The sequence below is a fragment of the Callithrix jacchus genome, chromosome 8 (assembly GCF_049354715.1).
Source record: "Callithrix jacchus isolate 240 chromosome 8, calJac240_pri, whole genome shotgun sequence".
Taxonomy (NCBI): domain Eukaryota; kingdom Metazoa; phylum Chordata; class Mammalia; order Primates; family Cebidae; genus Callithrix; species Callithrix jacchus.
This window is the reverse complement of record NC_133509.1, coordinates 8,952,191-8,973,665: the sequence shown is the minus strand read 5'-3', so window position 1 is coordinate 8,973,665 and position 21,475 is coordinate 8,952,191.

Here is a 21,475-nt window from a genome sequence, read left to right as displayed (position 1 = left end):
CAGACAGTAATTAAGACAAAACCACATAAAGTGGTGATAAGTCTCCCTCCCTTGGGGAGGAGGGAATGAGGGGCTGGAGAGGGGTGTCTCTTATACATTTCACCTTTTGGGGTTCAGAGAATGAAGTTTCTCTTCTCCTGGAAAACTTAGGGTGAGGAATATGCGTTCTTTCAGCGGCGCTAGGTGAGAGTCAGGAAGTATATGGGTGATTTCAGAGTATGTTGCCATGTTCCTAATCCCTCAGTCTGATTTTGTGTATTCTGCAGGGCCCATTTCTCAAGCGTGGTTGGGCCCCAGAGACCCACCTTCCCCTCCCTCTCTGACTGCATATATACCCTTTCGCTTACTATATCCATTATAGCAAGATAATGGGGTTCCTTCATTGTCAGAGACGACATTGTGTAGGATGGCAGAGCCATCCTTTTACGGTCAGTGAAATGGCGGTGACCCTGGCCCTGTGCTCAGCCAGAGGAACTTCATTTCTGGTGACCAGGCGGGTGACAGCTGGAGGATTCCAGGGAGAGGAGAGAGAAAGATGAGGAGGAGCAAACCATTTAGGTGATGTTGGCACACAGTAAAGGGGCATGGGAGAGACTCTGAAATTAGAGTTATAGTTGTACAACTTTGGGAACATACTGAAAACCATTGAATGGTACCCTCTACAAGGGGGAATGTTGCAGTATGTGAATTATGTCTCAGGTAACAAAAACAACTCTAAATTCGGCAGAAAAAGGGAAATGGAAAATTGTTCTTCTGACCTCAGCGCTTGGATTCTTTTCATCACCCTCCAGCCACTTTAATTATATTATTTATGGTAACCTTATCTTCCTTCAAAGGAAAACACCATAAAATCAAAACCATGTGACCAATTCTGCCCCAGAGTGTCCGGGAATTTCTGGTTCTACTTTTCACTTTAGGCTCAGTCATCTAATCCCAGTGCGGTTAAAAATGAGAGTGATGCACTAACAGGAATCAGGACCAAGGCCTGTATGCAATAGCACGAGCGTGACTTACCCTGAGAACAACAGGCTTCTGAATCGTGGCGTGATGAGTAAGTGAAAAGAAGGCAACTGGGGTCACCGAATTGCTGAAGCTGAGAGCTGAATCCAGTTGCCCTGACCGCCGTCTTTCGTAAAGGCCTGAGAGGGACTGCAATTAAAAGCAGTAACCTCATATCCTAAAAACAAGTTGGCAGCACCAGCTTGATAGGAGAGGAAAAGGAAGCACATTGTGCGGAAAGTGAAACTTGAGTTGAGCAGGATGAAAGGGTTTTCCCACTGCTTCCTATTCCCTGAGTAATACCTAGAACCCAACTGGAGGCTCATATGGTTGACCTCTGGAGTTACCGAGAAATTCGGCAAAGAATTTCCTGGCTACATGACTTACAAGATCTAAAGAGAGTCGCATCCACCTCCTAACCCTGTTTCTTCATCTTTGCAGTGAGAACATTAATAGTTCATTCCCGGTGAGGTTGTTATGAGGATTACATGAGAGAACGCATATGCACACTGCCTGGTTCACAGTAAGATGTGCAAATATGGTAGCTTTTCATGGCTATCAGGCAGCTAGGGGAGGTACTAGGTCCTGATTTAACAGAAAAATAGCAGCCAGAAAACACGTTTCACAGCTTCTTAGGGGAAGAACTGAATAAATCCCTGTTTTATCACCTGGCTGATCGACTGTTAATTCTCTTAAGAATAATATACAAAAGAGACACATCAAACCAAAGCAGAGTGTGGAAGCTCCCAGAGCTGCTCTCTAGGGAGCCCCTGTTGCGACCTGTCTCCTGCCTTGTCCTAAAGTCACAACCTGGCTTATGACACACCACCCTGCTCACACAGTGTATTAGTTCCCCTTTCCTTTCAGGAGAATCCCAGGCTTCCTGCTGTAATAGGTGAGGCCCTTCAGAGATTGGCCTGACCACTGCTGGCCTCCCCTCCTGCTGCTCTTTTCCTTGGTCAGCTCCTGGCCCTCTGGCCAGATGGCCCTGTCCTCTAACCTGTCATTGCCCGCTCATCGTCAAAAGTCTCCTTCAAATGCTGCTGCCCCAGAAGCTTCTGCACTCAGCCAGCCCTGCTACACAGCTCCCTTAACACATCACTGACTCCTTCTTAAGCCCTGAAACCCCTGGGATGGGAGAATTTTACAGTTAAATAACTCATAGCCTTATGAGAAACACAAAATTGGAGACTCTGAGGTCACAGATATACAAAATTCCTTATTTTTACTTTTAAACTTTCTTTTTGTGAGTATTAAGTCAGTGTAATCCCTTAGACATGTTTCAGAATCTGCCTCCACTGCAATTTCAATAATAGGCTTGTATACATATTTATTTTATTGCTGTTTAGATGTAGGCCCAGAGGTATTCTGCTTGTCTTGCCAATTTTATGACTGGAAGCTGGTGACTCTTGTCTGCCACTTGCACCTTGTCCCAAAAACCTACTTCAATGCATGCCTTAACTCTTCCTTCTCACCAATAGGGGAATGCAATTATAATGCCAACGTTTTCTGTTCCTTGTTCTTTCTCTCCTCCAGCATGCACTGTAAACACCTTTACTCCTACCCTGACATTTGGGCCACCAACTACCATTTTTCCCCCTAGCTACCTTTTTTTTTCTAATTAAAGTCATGTGTTGCTTCGGATAAATGTTTTGTTGGATGATTTCACCAGTGCAGGTGTGTAGTATGCCTACTGTACACCTAGGCTGTATATTAATAGTATAGCCTGTTCCTATATATATGCACACATAGAGTGTATTTGTATAAGCCTAGATGATATAGCCTACTACACACCTAGGCTCTAGGGTACAGCCTATTGCTCCTAGTCTACAAACCTGTACAACATGTTACTGTACTAAATATTTTAGGCTATTGTAACACAATAGTAAGTATTTCTGTATCTAAACACAGAAAACGTATAGTGAAATTACATATAAAAATCTTACGAGACCACTGCCGCATATGCGATCCATTGCTGACCGAAACGTCATCATTCACTGCATGGCTACATATGCAAAGGAGTGACATGTGATGCACTAACTGCTTGCCAAGAAGGTGTGTGGAAGCAAATATACAAACACCCAGAATTCAGCGCAAAGAGAATACACTACTGGGATGCAATCTCCTTGTCTTAACTGGGGACAAGATGGAGAAATGCTGTTGAATTATGAGGAAGTTAGATAAGAGTCTGTCTCCCTCCCCATGAGGTTTGCTCTTTGAGAACAGGGCCATAATTAATCCAGCTCTGTATCTCCAGTGTAGTCATTACAGATTCTCTAGTAAAAGTGTGCCCAGGGCCGATCGTAGAGGCTCATGCCTATAATCCCAGCACTTTGGGAGGCCAAGGCAAGCGGATCACCTGAGGTCAGGAGTTTGAGATCAGCCTGACTAACGTGGTGAAACCCCATCTCTACTAAAAATATAAAATTAGCTGGGTGTGGTGGCACATGCCTGTAATCCCATCTACTCGGGAGACTTGGGAGACAGGAGAATTGCTTGAATCCGAGAGACAGAGGTTGCAGTGAGCCAAGATTGCGCCATTAGACTCCAGCCTGGGCAACAAGAGTGAAACTTCGTCTCTCTCTCTCTCTTTTTTTAAACTTTGTCTCAAAAAAAAAAAAAAAAAAAAAAAGTTTGCCCAAAGGATGAATGAATAGGTAAAGATGGAGTCAGGATGACCAAAGTCCAGGATAAACTTAGACTTAAAGACAATTGTAACAACTGTAGTAAGGTGGCTCACACCTGTAATCCCAGAACTTTGGAAGGCCAAGGTGGGTGGATCACCTGAGGTCAGGAGTTCGAGACCAGCCTGGCCAACATGGCAAATCCCTGTCTCTACTAAAAATACAAAAATTAGCTGGTCATGGTGGTGGGCGCCTGTAATCCCCGCTACCGGGGAGGCTGAGATAGGAGAACCTCTTGAACCCCAGGAGGCAGAGGTTGCAGTGAACTGAGATCACACCATTGCACTCCAGCTTGGGCAATAAGAGTGAAACTCTGTCTCAAAAAAATTAAAAAATGAAAACAAATTTTAAAAATAACTGTAGTAAGAACTGTTTTTATTTGGTTCGGAGCAGGAGGAACTGCAAAGATGCAAGCCTATTGTTTGGGGTAGGTGGTGTAATTAATGTTTAGGGGTGACAAAGAGAAAGCACAACTGTTTTTTAACTTTATTTACCTATCAAGGTTAATGATTTGCAGAATGAGAAAGACATGGAGACCAGGAAATTGAAGCTCAAGATATGGGAAAGGAATGGCAAAAAAAAAAAAAAAAAAAAAACCCAAAAAACAAAACAATATAAAACAAAATACCTAATTGTTTGAATAGTTTCATATGCTGGTTCAGGCAAATTGCATGTAAATGAGATTGGCATGCCTGTCAGTCTTCTAAGGAATTAAGGGAAACAGGAAAGAAGAGAGGAAAACACTGTCCCAATTGTCAAAAAAGAAAGAGGGTGGAATCTAGAAACCCTACAACTAACTGTTAAATGAAAGTTTTCTGAACTCTAGTCCAGTGAGTAGAAATTCATCAGAAGCCAACAGGAGTTTACTGTAAATCATACCCTTTATTTCTTTCTCTCTCTCTTTTTTTATTTTTTTGAGACTGAGTTACACTCCTGTTGCCCAGGCTGGAGTGCAATGGTGCGATCTTGGCTCACCGCAACCTCCACCTTCTTGGTTCAAGTGATTCTCCTGCCTCTGCCTCCCAAGTAGCTGGGATTACAGGCATGTGCCACCATGCCCAGCTAATTTGTATTTTTAGTAGAGACAGGGTTTCTCCACATTGGTCAGGCTGGTCTCAAACTCCCAACTTCAGATGATCCGCCTGCCTCAGCCTCTCAAAGTGCTGGGATCACAGGCGTGAACCACCGCACCTGGCCTATTTCTCTTTTAAATAGGACTATTCACAGGTCAGATCAGAAGCAGAAATGTGCAATGAGCATAGTGTATCTGGATTGCAAGAAGGTATTGGACAGACTCATGAGAGTATGGAGACAAGTAGGAGAAATGCTGATTGAATTATGAGAGAGTTAATTTGTAACCTTTTAAAAGATGGAACCTAAAACGTTATTGATTAATGAATGGTTGACAGATTAGAAGACGATTTCTAGATGCATCATGTTGCATACTACAGATTTTTAAATCTTGAATGGTCATGTTCAATATTGTATCGATGACTTGGCTGCAGAGAGTCATTAAGAAATGTATGATAGTGAGTTTGATGGCAGAATTCGGACATAAAATGATTTCAGCAAGGCGAACAGCAAACTGATTTTAGCAAGGTAGAGTGCCATGAATATAAATATATAAAGTTTTGCATTTAGGCTTTAAACATGAACTGTCCAGTAGAGAGGGAGAGACATGAGGCCAAGCAGTTGTCCACCGACAAGCGACCTAGGAATTTAATTGACACGTAGCTCTGTGAGAGCAAACAGAACGTTCTGGCTATCAGAAAACTAAATTTTAACCCAGATCGTTGTTGGAAGAATTAGTATCCCATAGCCAGGAAACAATATTGACCGTCTAAAAGTAGGAGTATGGTGCCTGGATGGTGAAATATTCCACCTTGCTTTTTACAGAGCAGACAGCATGTAGGGCACTGGATGACATTTTGGTGCTGCGGGGGTACCAAAGGACTGTGATGCACTGGAGTGTAGCGTAGACACAGACACTGGGATGGCCTGGAGTGCCAAGAACATCGTATGAGAAATTATGGAAGGTCTTGGGAACGTTTAGCCTAAAAATGAGAAAACCTATGGAAAAGTGAGAGTCACTTCATAAATCTGAGTAAGTTGGTCAGAACTAGAGGTGAGACAGCTGGCTGCCGTGATTTATGCCTGTAATCCCAGCACTTTGGGAGACCGAGGTGTGCAAATCACTTTAACCCAGGAGTTCAAGACCAGCCTGGGCAACATAGGGAGACACTGCCTCTATAAAAAAAACAACAATTAGCCAGTTGTGGTGGCATGCACCTATAGCCTCAGCTACTAGGGAGGCTGAGGTCAGAGGATCACCTGAGCCTGAGGAGGTTGAGGCTGCAATGGGCCATGATCGCACCACTGCACTCCAGCCTCGGTGACAGAGTGAGACCCTGTCTCAAAAAATAAAAATAATTAAAAAAAGAACTAGAAGTGAGTGAGAACTGCATAAGAAAAAGAAGAACTTTCCGATGGTCCGAGCTATCTGAAAACGAAAAGAGGTATATAGTAAGCTCCCTGGCACTGGAACTATCAGATGAACAAGGCCTGATAACCTCCTACAATGTGATTTCATAGGCAGGGTAGGTGTTGTGCTTGGTGGCCTTTAAGGGCCTCCCCTGTGCCAGGTGGGGTAGACACATGGTTCTCTCCTGCACTAAGAGCAGGTGGAGGGGGCTCCACCTGTGGGGAGGAGAGCAGACTGTGCGGCTTCCTGGCTGTCGCCTCGCTGCGGGCTCTCCTCCAGCCTGCCATGGGCTTGCGCCTGAGTTCTCATGGATTTCTGGGGAGCGGGGGAGGCTGATGGCTTTGCTCACCGTGCATGTCTTGTCTCTGCCGCTGTCTTCTTTGGCCATCTGTAGAAACACTGGGCCTCCTTGGCTCTCCTGGCCTTTGTTACTGCTTGCCTACCTGTCCTTGGACCCACTGATTCCTGAACCTGAGAGGGAACAGTGGGTGTCAGGGGAGTGAGGACTTGCTTGAGATGCCAGGGGTCTTAGCTGAGCAGCACGGCTCCTCCCAGGGCAGGGAGCTGTCCAGCAGCCATGACAGGATCAGGTTCCATGGCGGCAGAGGATCAAAGACCAGAAGCATGGAGCAAGCTGAAGTCTGGAGTAGACACTGCCTCTGAACTCCAGGGAGATCAGAGAAAGTACAAGTCTGGAGGGGTTTGCCGGTGAGAGGCTGTGGGGCAGGCCGTAGAGCCAAGAGTTGGGAGTCTAGTAAAGATGGGATCAGAGGAAGAGGGGTGGGAGACGACAGGATCATAGGGATGGCCTGGGCCATCTTTGCGGGCTGAATGGGTAGGATACCTGGACGGGGTGGGGGGTTGCACTACAGGGCCACTAGGGGGACACACTTCTGCAGGGAGACAGTGCTGCTGACCAAGGGACAGCAGGGGCCTTGGTCTGTGTTAATGTGTGTGAATGACAGTAATGGAAAAGGGCTGGATTTAATTACTCCTCCACAGTCAGACAAGTGAAATGTGATCACCCTGGGGCGTAACGGCAGTGCCTGGCGTACATAAGCCTTGAAGTCAGAGTGACTCAGGTTTAAATCCTGGCTCTGCCACTCATCAACCAGGTATCCTCAGGCATTTAACTCCTGAAGTCTCTGTGTCCTCTCCAGTCTAAAGGAGACAATAATACAAACTCTCATGTGGTAGGGAGGAGTAACTGACTCTCGGGTGCCCCATGGGAAACATGTACCCAGCAAAGAAAGTTAGAATGGGCTCTTTTCCTTTCCTTTGCTTTCGTGTTTTCCTTTCTTCTTTTTCTCTTATTTTTTCAACTGTGATAGGCTGGCAGAAGCTGGCATCATGCCCTGTTTCTAAGCAGGGTCGATGCAGACACTCCTGTAGAAAAACCTGACAATGAAGGGGACGATGGAGTCAGTAGCTTCATGGCAGGCGGGTCAGTGCCACTAGCGTTGTCCTTCCAGCGCCATCTCTTTCCAGGGTTGAATATCATATCCCCTTGTCCAAGGATGGAATGCAGCGTCCAGCAACATGGTGGTTGTAGCTAATAACTCTGTCCCTCAGGAAAAACCACCTGTAGCTCCAGGGGAGTTAGTTTCCGTGAGATTTGCTTGTCTTTTCTATTCCCATGCCAACGCATCTTCAGACTCTCTTCCTTATGACAGCAACTCTGCAGACCAACTTCCCCGTCTTTCCCGTGTTCCCTTTCTCTCAGAATATTTTTGCTCGGTAGACAGGCAGTGATCCGCTCTGCCCTCCTCCATTCACAAACATCCAGGGTTTGTATTTTTAGGAAGGTGTTGCAAAAATATACACCGCTTTTCAAAATAAACACTCCTTTTAAATGATGACGAAACAAAACCTTAAATCAAAAGGTACACTTAAGGGTTGTCATCCGGCCAGCATGAGGGAACACGCCACCACAGCACAGATCTGCACTGCGTTAATGACAGAAAGCTTCCTTCTCATCTTACACAAGCCTTCAGGTCTTCCATTTGGGGGCAATGTAGAGCAGAGATTACTTGCACATGAAGACATAAAATTTCCCCCATCCCAAATAATCAGGACTTGAAAAGATATTTACAAAAGGAAAGAGAGAAGCTGATTGGATTTCAGGCCGTTTGGGGGTTCCTGGAGCCAAAACTGTAGCCATAGTCTAACTCTGCAGAGCCCTCATTGTCTGAGGATGAGTCTGGGCTGGGCCAAGGGTGGGACCTGATTTAACTGAACACTAGTCGATGGGTGTATGTACATTGTGTGTGCCACTGTTTTACCACCTTCTCTGTAAGCCATACCTTCTTTAGAAGCCATGGGTTTGACCTTTGGTGTATCAGTGATGGCTACACACATTCACCCCTGTATTGCACTTCTTCCTCTGACTTGACAACGCAGGGGCATAACTTTCTCACCAAACCTGTCGCCTAAATTATTGAAAACGCACCTCTTGGCTGGGTGTGGTTGCTCGTGCCTGTAATCCTAGCACTTTGGGAGGCCAAGGTGGGAAGTTTGCTTGAGCCCAGCAGTTTGAGACTAGCCTAGGCAACATAGGGAGACCCCGTCTCTACAAACAAAGCAATTAGCCATACAGGATGGTGTGTGCCCATAGTCCCATCTTCTTCGGGAGATGAGGTGGGAGGATCACTTGAGACCAGGAGGTGGAGGCTACAGTGAGGCATGATCACACCATTGCACTCCAGCATGAGTGACAGAGTGAGACCTTGTATCAAAAAAATTTAAAAAACCAGAAAAAGAAAACGAATCACTTTAGAGAAGGAGCCCGAGGGGTATGATCACCCACTCTGCTCCCACAGGTATGCCCCATCTCCTCCTGCGCTCAGCCCCAATTTCTGCCCTTCCTTGCTTACTCTGAGATGCACTCGTGTCCTTCCAACACAGGCCCTGTGATTTGTTGAGCTAGTTTGAAGGGTTTCTGTTCTTTTCTCCCAGAAAAAGACCCTCACATTACATAGGAATAAAATGATAGCATTTGTCTGCAGGAATGAGGGAGCTCAAGCAAAGAGCATTGCTTCCTGAGCCCTAGACAGAAGGTAAGTGCCTGTGGATAGGAAGGGGAAATCGGCTTCACTGAGGCAACACTAGGAAGACATTTTAAATAAGGATTTAAGTAGGCATTAGGATGGGAGGAGGAGCCGTTTGTTAATTCAAAGTTGGATAATTGTTCTGTTGTTCCATGATTAGAAAATGTGGTTGTATCCTTTCAAAACAGGACTTCACCATCATTGTAAATGCCTTTTACTTTATTATCATGTTAACTATGTCTTTGTTTGGCAGAAGGAAAGCACAGCCCACTGGTGACATTAATATTAACTGTACAAAGGGAAACATGAATAAGAACACGCAATAATGATGAGAGAAATGAGAATACATTACTCTGCCAGTGACTCAGAAATTCTGCTGACCTAAATGAATCCTTTGTAGAGGCCAAACAAGTGTTAATGTAGGAGACATCATCCCAAACAGAGGGACAAATCTGACATTCTGTAATAGCTCTTTTTGTCATTTATGGTCCGAAACAGATGAGCTCTGGAACATGTAATTTTACTGCTGAAATCAATAAAGTCTGGCCCCAGGCCAGTGCTCAGAATAGCTGTGGCAATCGTCTGGCAGATGGAGAGATTGCAGTTGCAGGTCTCCTGGCTCACCCTTCTTCTTTTGGCCCAGATTCAAACCCAGCCCCAAACCCACCCCTTTCCACCCTAGTCCGTGGCACGCATCCCTCCCTTCCCCATGTTTATTGAGGGGCTTCCCCAGTGCAGACCCATCACCTCAACACTTAACTGTGATGTACCTTGGTTTCTCTCTTTCTCAAAAACCAAACCAAATCTAACAAAACATTATTTTTCCAAGCTCTTCTGCATGGGCTGAGTCATAAAGGTCACTGGTCATTTTGAGACTTCTCTCCCATGTGGGAAAAGGATTTCACACTAGACTACCAAGTGATGTCTGTCGTGCCCCATACTGTGGGGCCCAGGAGTCTCCCAGCACTCTGGGGCACTGGTCAGAGCACTGACCTGGGAGGCTGAGGTTTAAGGTTCTTACTGTGATTCTGTCACTAATGGGCTACATGAGTCCGAACAAGACCCTGTAATTCTCTAGACCTGGTTTCTCCATCTGTATTGGACTAGAATTCAGCAGGAATCAGGCTTTCAATCTGTTCTGCAGAGATGCTTCCGGGCATCTGCAAACTCTTGGGTCACATTTTATTGAAAAAGTGAAGCAGCTTTGATAAAAGACAGGGAGAATAATCAAATAGACTGCATTTCAATTTTAACTGTTAGAATACATGAGTACATTTATTGTGAGTTTAATCTGTGGTCTTGGAAAAAAATTATCTGGATAGCTCTTGGATATATATTTAAACCTTTTATAGGTGTGTATTGACCTGGAAGGTTGCCACTGGTCTTGTCTTAAAATCAGGGTGCATTAGCATGGTACCTGGGGCCACACCAGATTAAAGGCCATGCCAAGCTCAGATGCATCTGCTTGGCACACACTCTCATTACAGAGCCGTTCTCATTTGTGCAATAACTAATAAATGCCAAACATATTGCAATGTGAAAATATCATGTTATAGATCGTTTAAGCAATTACTGTGTTTTTTCTGGGTGATTTATTGCCAGATATTTACATGCATACACACATATGTGTTTTTATACAAATATATGATATTATCTGTGTGTGTGTGTGTGTGTGTGTATGCATATAATATAATCTCTCAAGTTTAAATGAGTTTTATCAATATGTCCCCTGAGGTTGACAGAGACTTTTTAAAAATCTGGGAACCAGGAAGAATTACTTACCTGTGTGGTAAGTTTTTCCTGACACTGAGTAGCCAAAACAATAGCACAACATAATATGTTACTAAAGATGATACAGAATTTAACTGTCATCTAATGTCAACATTTCTTTTTTATTTCTAATTGACAAATTATCATGTCTGGAGTATCATGTGATGTTTTGATATACGTTTACAATGTAGAATGGTTAAACCAGGCTAATTAACAATTCCATCATCTATATTTTTTAAATGGTAAAGTTTCATATTCAAGAGACTCTCTTATTTATCTCTTATTTATGATTTTTTGGGTTATAATGGGCAAACTTTATAAATTTCAACTAAAATGAATTTATATTAATACAGTTTTGATCTATTTTATAAATACTGGGATCCATGACCAAATTTAGTTTGAAAGAAGAGATGTCTCCTACTGAGAATGTCTGCAGTCCTCTGGGTAGATGCTGTTTCAGCTGGAACCACCCTTGTGGAAGGGGGATAGCTATTTGGTGTGATTTAGGGCCACCGGAGGAATCCTTGCTACTGATGTGGTTTACTTTACCAAGAGGTAAAGTCTTTCTTTCCTCAGTGAGGTTGGACAGTCACCATGTCCTGCTTCCGGGAGAAATGTCTAGAGATGTAGAAATTCACACTGAAGTGGGAAAGACTGATAGTAGAACCTTCCCAGAGAGTAGGTTTTGGCCTCGGTGGCAGGCTCTGGGCATATCAATGGGATGGAAATGAGGAGTTTCAAGGACAATAGAAACAGGAACTTGTTGATTTCTTCAACAGTTTTGACAATTAAATTTTTGTTCTGACTGTGAGGAAAAATAATATTCTGGCAATTGGGGGTGGGGTGGAGGGCTCAGTGTCTGTAGATTACCAACTGTGAAATCTCCGTGCTAGGAGACATTCTCGCATTGTGATCTCTCAGTCTTCACAACAACTTTGCAAGCTGGTTCGTCTTATTTACAAATTAAAGATAGGGAAATTGAGACATTGAGATATTAAATTATTTACTCAAAGCAGTATGGCTAGTAAAAGGCAAATTGATATTGAAAGTCTGGTCTTTCCTTCACAGTCACACTTGGGGAAAAACAGAGCCTATAGCCTTTCTTCCCTTTGCTACAAGGAGAAGGGGATAGTGCTTGCCATGGTGTACAAGGTTCGTGTGCTCAGACAAGAGGGAGAGCTACCAGGTGAAACTGGAGGTCAGCAGGTGTGACCCACAAGACTGGACTCTTTAGTATGTAGGTTTGGCCTTTGCAGAGTATTCTAGTGCAATCTGAGCTGAGTCATGTCTCTTGTTTTAGCCTGAAGAAGTGTAGATTAAGTTCCTAGCAAGGAGGAAATGAAGGAAAGCAGGATTAATCTGCAACTCTGAATACACAGACATGAAATGAGCACATGCTGTTGGAAAAAATGACGCTGAAAGATTTGCTTGACACAGAATTGCCACACACCTTCAATGGATTAAAAAACAAAAACAAAAACACGATGTCTGTGAAGTGCAATACAGTGAAGTACAGTAAGATGAGGTCTGCCTGCCCTGGATTCACAGATGGCCGTTAAAGAGATAACGAAGTTAAAACAAGGTCATTAAGACCGGTCTAATCCAGTTGACTGGTGTCCTAATCAGAAAAGGAGATTGGGACACAGACAAAAGGAAGACCACGTGAAGACACACAGGGAGAATATGGCCACCTACAAGCTGAGGAGAGAGGCCCCAAGGAGAAGGAACCAGCCCTGCAGGCACTTTGATCTGAACGTGTAGCCCCTGAAACAGCGATGAAGCACATTTCTGCTGTTGAGGCCACCCTGTCTGTGTACCTGTGTTATGGCAGCCCTCGCACAGTATCGCACAGCCTAATGGAACTGATCGCAGAGCTGTGCTTCAGTCTGAGCTTCTTCCTGCTCAGCCCTCCTTTCTCTCACCTCTCTTGTCACAGGTGGCCGACCTGCATTGTGATCCAAAGGGTCTCTTTGCCTCCTCTGCGTCCCCTGACACCTGCTTCTTCTCCCTTGCAGGTGTTTCCCCCAAAAAATCTCTTGTGTGCTAATCTCTTTTGGCATCTACATCTCAGAGGACCCAAACTAACACAAATATGAAGAAACAGTTTTACTTGGAGATGCAATTTATTTCTGAGATTATTAAAAAATAAATTCTAATAGTAGGTGACAGAGTTCTTTAGAAGTAAGCCCAAATTTATTTTGGATTTATTTTCCAATTGCCAGCATAGATGGGTGACGTTGTGTTCCCCACTCTGCCCCTCTGGGCCCTCTGCAGCTGTCTTGCGGCTGAACGGGAGAAGAGGAAATGACACCTCTGTTGGTGGAATTATAGCCTGCTAGAGCTGGAAAGGACCTCAGAGACAGTCACTCAAGACCACCCCCTCACCTCACACATGGGGAGACTGAACCCCCAAATAGTTAGGTGTCCAAGTGACTCACCCAGGGTCACAGAGCCAACAAGTGCTCTTACTGGCAATCCAGGGATGCACTACTTAGAAGGATATAGGAAATGTTAATTGAAAGAATGTGATAATGTGTTTGGATAACCTGTGAGTTACTAGTCACCCCTTTTGGTTATCTCTGGCTCCTGTTAATGAAATAATGGCTATCTGGTCACATACATGAGTTGGAAAGATGCCTTTCACCATTCACCAATGCCTGGGGCTATTTCTAGGCACTGCAAACCCCTGATAGCATGAGAATAGGCTGAAACTTTTTAGCAGCTGCCACAGAGGGTAAAGCCTGGCTCAGTAACTGAAGCCAGAACACATCCCTTGGGCTGGCAGCAAACTGCTGGGGGCTGCCTCTTCATCCATCTGTCCCCAGTGGGTCTCATGTGTCCTCCCCAGCAAGTTGGCTGGGCAGGGTCTCATCAGCTTGCAGTGGAGCAGCATGAATGGAGGGCTGGCCATAATGACAGAGGCTTAGCCTGAGTCCAAGGACTGCCACTATTCTTATCTATTCTAAATCATTTGTTAGTCAACAGCTGGGCTATTAATATGGTAGAAGATCTTAATTGTTAGTGAAATGGGGCTTCCTCTGCCCTCTTCACACCTCACAGGATCAGGAGGCCAATGTAGAGCTGAGTCGTAAGATAAGAAAATGTCACAATTCCTGGCTTAAAAGAGGCCTTGGGGCCCAGACAGTTTCTTCTGAAACATCAACAATTTTGTAGACAGTGATGGGGCGGAACCTGTCTCCCAAAGGAGGTAGTCCAACCATTGTCACAAAAGTTATAACAACTTATCAGTTATAAAAATAGGCAGCTGACCTGCAGGCTGTAGCTTGTCACTTCAGTTTTTCTTAAAGTATTACATCAAAATATTATTCATCTTGCAGCTGAGGTTTTGGTGTCCTCTTAAGTTCTGCACTTGAGGCAAGAGCCTTACTTGATCCCCCCAGCCCCAGCTCCGAGACACCTATTGCTTTCCACCCAGCACTGGTGCTCCTCCCTGGTCCCAGTACACCAAGTACACCAAGCTGCCTTTAAAAACTATCCCTCTATCTTTTTTCTTAGTTACGTGGCTTCTGTGGGAGCAACCCCACTCCAGTTCCCTGATTGGCTTATCTGTTCCAGAATATCCCTTCCCCAACAGGATGGCTGATTCAAGGGCTGAGCAATGAAGCTGGGCCAAGAAAAGTCAATTTGAGACTTAAGCTGTGAATGCTGGGCCACAGACGCTTTCTCAACCCTGAGTTTGTGGTGTAAGAATATACGGTTGGGAACTGCTGAGACCACAAGAAGTAAGCTTCGAGATTCAGGCCACCTCCTGGGCACTGCCAAAAAGGTAGAATTCAGGGATGCATGCAGGTTTTGTAAGGCCTATGGCTTATGCAATTTTTGTTCTCTCTCTAAAAATAACAGCAACAATAAAACACACAGCATTACACATACAGAATTAGGTACAAATGTGAATATTTGATTAGAATGAGAAAAGAGGTCTTAAACAAATTGCAAATTATAAAGAGCTGAAAAATAACACAAAAATCACAATATTTAGGAAAGTGGCACATTATTAATACTGATGCACCTCTGTGGTACTTTTCCCATGTTTTTGGCTACATATTATTTGCTTACATTCTTATGTGACAATGATTTTGTAATGTAGTTTTTTAAAGAGAGGATAAAAAGCTAGTCTTTCCTTTGGTATGAATGATTGAAAATTTGTTTTATTTAGAGTTTAGAAAACTCTCAGCATCATCACTCGTGATAATTCCATGTAACATTTTTAGGATTGCTGTCAAATAAGGGAAGTGTAGACTTCATGACTTTCATGGTAAATCTACTGATCTCATTCTTATTTCATGTGGTTCCCCTAGGTGAACTATGGAAACTCGGTAAACTATAGATGATACCTAGGTATCTATAGCCCTAGGTGAACTATATATTAGATGATACCTCCATGCCTCTCAAGGTCTATATGAGATTTTGGCTCAAATTCCTGTTCTAGGTCATGTAAAAAATACCCTCCACATGATTTCTGTGATTCCTAGGAAGGGTCTTCTATTCTCATGATAGTTACTTTGGAGCATCTATTCACTCTATTTCAAGGGACAGTATTTTCAGTCTTTCCTCTTATCCTCCATTATTGGTCCAGACAGTTGAGTGGGAGCACATGTTCCACAGACCAGTGATATATTGTATCCCTCCTGGCTACCACGGTTGGTTCTAGGATGGCCATGAGATTCAGTTAGAGTCCAGGATAGTCAATTCGTCTTTTGTTGAAATTTTTGGAGAAGAGACACTTGCTCTCACCTGAGAATATGTGGGGTCTGATAAAGTATAAAAAGTGTTTAAGGGACTATGAGAGCTGGTTTGGAGAGAAGAAAACTGGGCTAAATTTAGCTGTCTTTGTAATGCTGGTGGCAAAGGAATTTCAGTCCCATTATTAGGTTGACTGATGTCAAGGTTAGCACCAAAGGAAATAGAGGAGGACTAAGGAAGATGCATGAAAAACAGAATTTGATTCTCTTAGAAACGGGAAGCATCTGGTTTCTTGGCCGTTAAGAGTAAATTGTAGGTCCAGTCAAAGGTAAAACAACTAGGTCTCCCTATAATAAAGACTTAGAAACATTAACCAATGGTCCATCTACTTGAAGTCACATTTAATGCATAAAATATTTGAGTTAGGAAGATTCTTCTTAAAAGGCAAGGTTTTGGCCGGGCGCGGTGGCTCACGCCTGTAATCCCAGCACTTTGGGAGGCCAAGGTGGGTGGATCGCGAGGTCAAGAGATCGAGACCATCCTGGCCAACATGGTGAAACCCTGTCTCTACTAAAAAGACAAAAATTAGCTGGGCATGGTGGTGTGTGCCTGCAATCCCAGCTATTCGGGAGGCTGAGGCAGGAGAATTGCTTGAACCCAGAAGGTGGAGGTTGCGGTGAGCCGAGATCGCGCCATTGCACTCCAGTCTGGGTAACAAGAGCCAAACTCCATCTCAAAAAAAAAAAGGCAAGGTTTTAAAATACTCAGCGTTTCATTACCAAAAAAGCACATTTATATTCAATGGGTGTTTGACTTATGATTTTTATAGATTCTGCTTCTTAAACCTTTATGAAACTGGAAATCCCCATCTATGTATAGACATCATGTAAAGACAGACTTGACCATTCCACCTTATGGGCTCTCATGGTACTTTGTACATTCCAGTCATGATAACCCTTTGCTCAGTCTCTGTCAGAGTATTAATAGATCTATTTCCTAAATAGACTGAACTACTTCAAAAGGTCTTGCTTATATTGCATTTCTTCCAACAACGCCTGGCATATAACGGGCACTCGAAGTAAGCTAGACAGATTCCTGTTTGGAATCTCAGTTCTTTCACTGACTGACTGGATGTCTTTGGAGAAATTATTTTACTCTTTATGAAAGCTCTTAGCACATGCTTGGTGCAGAGTATGTGCTCTTCCCTCTGAATGAATAATGCTAAGGAAAAGAATGGTATTGCCAGCAAACTGTTCAGGATAGGTATGGCAAGAATTCATGACTTTTGAACTCTTGGCCGAAGAATCTTACGTGTCAATTTGTCTTATGTCAAGAGGAAGCCATTTCTGGAACCCATTTTCATCTCCCAAACCCAGTTTTTTTCATGTTTGACAGAAAAGCTGTAACACATAGCAACTCCTAGCCATGGAGGACACAACTCTACACAGGAGGAACCATGTGGCTGGACTGTATGCACAGCCGATTAAATATCTGAGTAACTTCCTTTATCATACAATTTCACTAAGTGTCCACCTATTGCACCAAACCTATTGGCAATTAGATGGCTCAGAAATAGCCTCAGAATGCAAAGGCACATCCTTCATGGCTTAAAATAGAAAAATCACTAATGCGCTCCTGGATGTCGTAAGTAGAGAAGTTGGGACATATGCCACTTTTGATGACTCAGTCAGAGACAAGTCCGTGTCAGTGGAACTCCTAGAGGTTTCCCAAACGTCACCACATGACAAGCAGTTGTAAAACATGATTTAGAACATGTGCTCTGGTGGTCAAACGCCGTAAATGTAGCCACGTTTGGGGTTTACATTCATCTTAAGCCCCTGGAGAGCAATCACTTCTTTTTGAGCTGCCCATGGCTGCCTGACTTCCTCTGATGTCAATGACTGAGGCAGACTTTCTTCTAATCACATTTTATAAAAAGAAATCAATGAGTTAGAATTTTCCACTCACATTGGATCATGACCCGAATTTTTTTTAAGTAAAAATAATGGCATAGAAAAAAAAAATGTGTCCATCTTATGGAGTGGTAAGGAATGTTTCTAGTAACTTTTGTTTTAGTTTCGCACATGAGATGTATTGGGATGCAATACTTCCTGTGGATCACAGTAAGAACAAAAATAAAAAGCTACTGCATTTGAGAACTCCTCTGTTTTTAGGAAGGCCTTGCTCTATGTGTCTTCATCAACTGTCATAAATATTTCAGTGAAAATTAAATACAGTTCATAGCTCATTTTGGTAATGATGCTTACTGTTTGTTGGCTACTTATTTCATCCCTGATGGGGTGGAAGAGGCTTCACATAGTTTGTTTCAAGGTAAGCTTTAATATCCCTATTTTAGCACCAGGGAATCTAGTGTTTAAAACTGTTCATCATCACACCAAATATGATGCAAATGTCTAACTCTAGACCTAACTGTCTTTTCCAAGCATTTTACTAGCAAAGTAAAAGCACAGCATTTTAACAAAAGAATAGTTAAGGTGCTCTTGGAAATCTGTTGATTTAGGTTTGCAAGAGATTTGAGCCCTTTGAACGTGGTTGTTTGGAAATCTGTCCTACACACAGAGAGATCTGAATGTTCTGGAAGAAAACTAGGAAAGACAGATGTAAAAGAATAGATATGCCACCGCCCATGCGGCCCAGAAACGAACTCAAGTGATCTAAGGAAGAAAAATAGCAGACCATCTGCACCAGCTCTTAAACCAGAGAAAGGTGTCCTCTGTTTTGCAGGCTTGGAGGAAATTCTGTTAAATATACTCACCGAGGGCCAATCCATAGCTCTATTTTCTGAGAAATACCAAGTCATGGAAAACTTAAGCCAAATACTGCTCCCTGGCTTATACATTTCATAAAGAGCTGGTAAACTCCTGAGTGCAGTGGCTCACACCTGTAGTCCCAGGTACTCGGGAGGCTGAGGTGGGAGGATTGCTGAAGGCCAGGAGTTCAAGGCCAGCCTGGGCAATGTAGCAAGACCATGCATGTCTCAAGAAAAATTAAGAAAATTAAAGGGTTGATAACTTGCCATCTCCAACTGTAGTCTCCTCTCTTCCTCCTCCTCCCAGAACTCCTTCACACAATGGTAATCAGCAAATGCAACAGGATAGCAGAGTAGGTTTACCCTTCCTGGACATGCTGGTCCTCTTCTTCATAGCTCTGTATCAGGGAGAAGGGGTGTAGGGATCAGCATAGGAGGACAGGGAAGGGAAGCTGACCCTACAGGATGTGTTTCCCAGGCTTCCATGTCTGCTGGTTGCTACTGAAGGGTCAGTGGGCATCTCCAGCAGTAGCTGTATTTCCTCTGTGGCTCCAGCTCCTGTGGCACAGGCCCCCCCACAGTTCCGATTTCTCCAGTTTGTCCATGGTCTGGGGAGAACAGTCATTGTCTGCTGTTGCTAATCTCTGAGTTGCCTCCTCTCACCCTATGGGCTGCTTGCTTTCCCAACACCTAAGTAACACCTCGTTCCTTGCAGTAAGGTCTCTTGGTTTTAAATACTCAGAGTCATTTCTATTTTCCTGGTTAGATCCTGGTTAATACAGTGAGGTGGTGGGACACCTGCCCAGAGCCATTTTCTGAATCCCAGTTAGGTGCAGCTGAACACCTTCCTACTCAGGAGGCTGAGGCAGGAGTATTGCCTGAACCCAGGAGGCGGAGGTTGCAGTGAGCTGAGATCGCGCCATTGCACTCCAGCCTGGGTAACAAGAGCGAAACTCCGTCCCAGCCTCCCGAAGTGCCGGGATTACAGGTGTGAGCCACAGAACCAGCCACAAAAGCTTTTACCAATGAAATTCAGTAAGATTCTTACATTTAATGTACGCCTGTACTTTAATAACATCTGGATCTGAATCTGCTCAAAAAATTTGCTAAAAGACTCTCAAATATTTGCTACATTTTTACGTGGGACAGTTACAAGTGCAGACTAACACAGGTGTGTGCAGCCCTAAGTGCGTAGCATGATTCTTCGCGATAATGAACAACCCTTCATACATTTTCAAACAAAGAACCTGCTTGCCTAGATTTGCATAGCAGTTATATTCTTGGAAATGTAGCATCTATATTAAAACAATGCAAAAACTGCTTCGTGTGATACATAAATCAGAGTTTGATTCTAGGCTCATAAGTAGTTATAGAAAAGGTTTTCCACCATGTGAATACCTGCTGGACCATTCAAAAGTCATGCCAGACTTGAGAAAATCCTTTGCTATACGGAACTGACCTACCCATGGCAGGTTGTTCAGCATCCTTAGTCTACCCACCAAATGTGTGCAGTCTTCCTACAATCACTGTGCTGACCAGTGAGGCCCTCTGAGATAGGATATCAGCCCGTTGAGAACCATTGCTTTAAGCCACAACATTATCTAATCACTTGTTCCATACAGAGTCCCTCTCCGCTCCATTCTCTCAAGCCAGGTGCGACCCCCGGGGCTGAGCTGTTGCCCTGTTCCTTCTGATGTGGCTTTCCTGGGATGTGACTCGGCTGCTGTGGTTCTGCACGTCCTTGCCGGTCTACTTCCTCCCCTACCCCCTCCCTCTAGTAGCAAGTAGCCCCGAGTCCACTGACAAGAATGGGAGCTAGAGTAAGAAGCAGGGATTTTTGTTTTGTTTTTATCATGTAGCCCATTGAGCTGATATAACATATTGAATGTAACATGTTGACTCCTAAACCTTTATCACAGGTATACAAGTTTATTAAAGCAGGATTTTTCTTGCTACTCTGTCCCCCTCCCAGTAATTTAAGGGCTCGAGATCTCTTTAAGATTCAGTGCCTGGGCTGGGCGCAGTGGCTCATGCCTGTAATTCCAGCACTTTGGGAGGCCGAGGCGGATGGATCATGAGGTCAAAAGATTGAGACCATCCTGGCCAACATGTTGAAACCCCATCTCTACTAAAAATAAAAAAAAAAAAAATAGCCAGGCATGGTGCTGTGTGCCTATAGTCCTGGCTACTCAGGAGGCTGAGGCAGGAGAATCACCTGAACGGAGGTTGCAGTGAGCCGAGATCACGCCACTGCACTCCAGCCTGGCAATAGAGCGAGACTCTGTCTTAGAAAAAAAAAAAGATTCAGTGCCTGTCCATCAGTTCCTCTATCCTGGTGCCATCTAGGCTCCTGCCAGCCCATACACGGTGACAGTGCCTTCATGTGAATTACTAAAAGGTATCCCATCCTAGACACTTCTGCAGAAAAACGCCACAATACACTGATATTGTCATAAGAAATCTACAGGTTTTTCCTGCCTGTACTGTGAGTATCCTTGCCCCACTCCTTCCCCCAGTGCACAATCTGCCCAACGATAAAGGCAGCCCTGACCCAGGTCTGTTCATATGATATAATTCAGGCCAATGCTATCTCCTGGTCAGTGAGGACTAATCATTTTGACTCTGAATTAAATTAATGAGCACTCATCAATCACCTGTTACATGTAGGGTTCTGTGTTCCTCACTGAGACGGAAATATAAAAGGATCGAGAAATGACCACTTGAGAAATTCATAATTTAAGTTACCCTGATTTCTGCTTTTGCACCAACAACTTAAGGATAATGCAGAAGGTTTCACAACAGGGATTTAACTGTTCTTCTACCAGGATCACAGTAATTGTATGAGATATGAGGATCCGAAGAAAGACACAGGCAACTTAGTTAGACATTTAAAAAATACAGGTTTACATTACTTCCTTCTACATAACGTAACGTCTTCGGAATCTGTTTCTTTCTGGGATATTGTAACCTCTTGCAGTTAAGAGACTCAATTTTATCTGGAGGCCATTTGGCAGATACA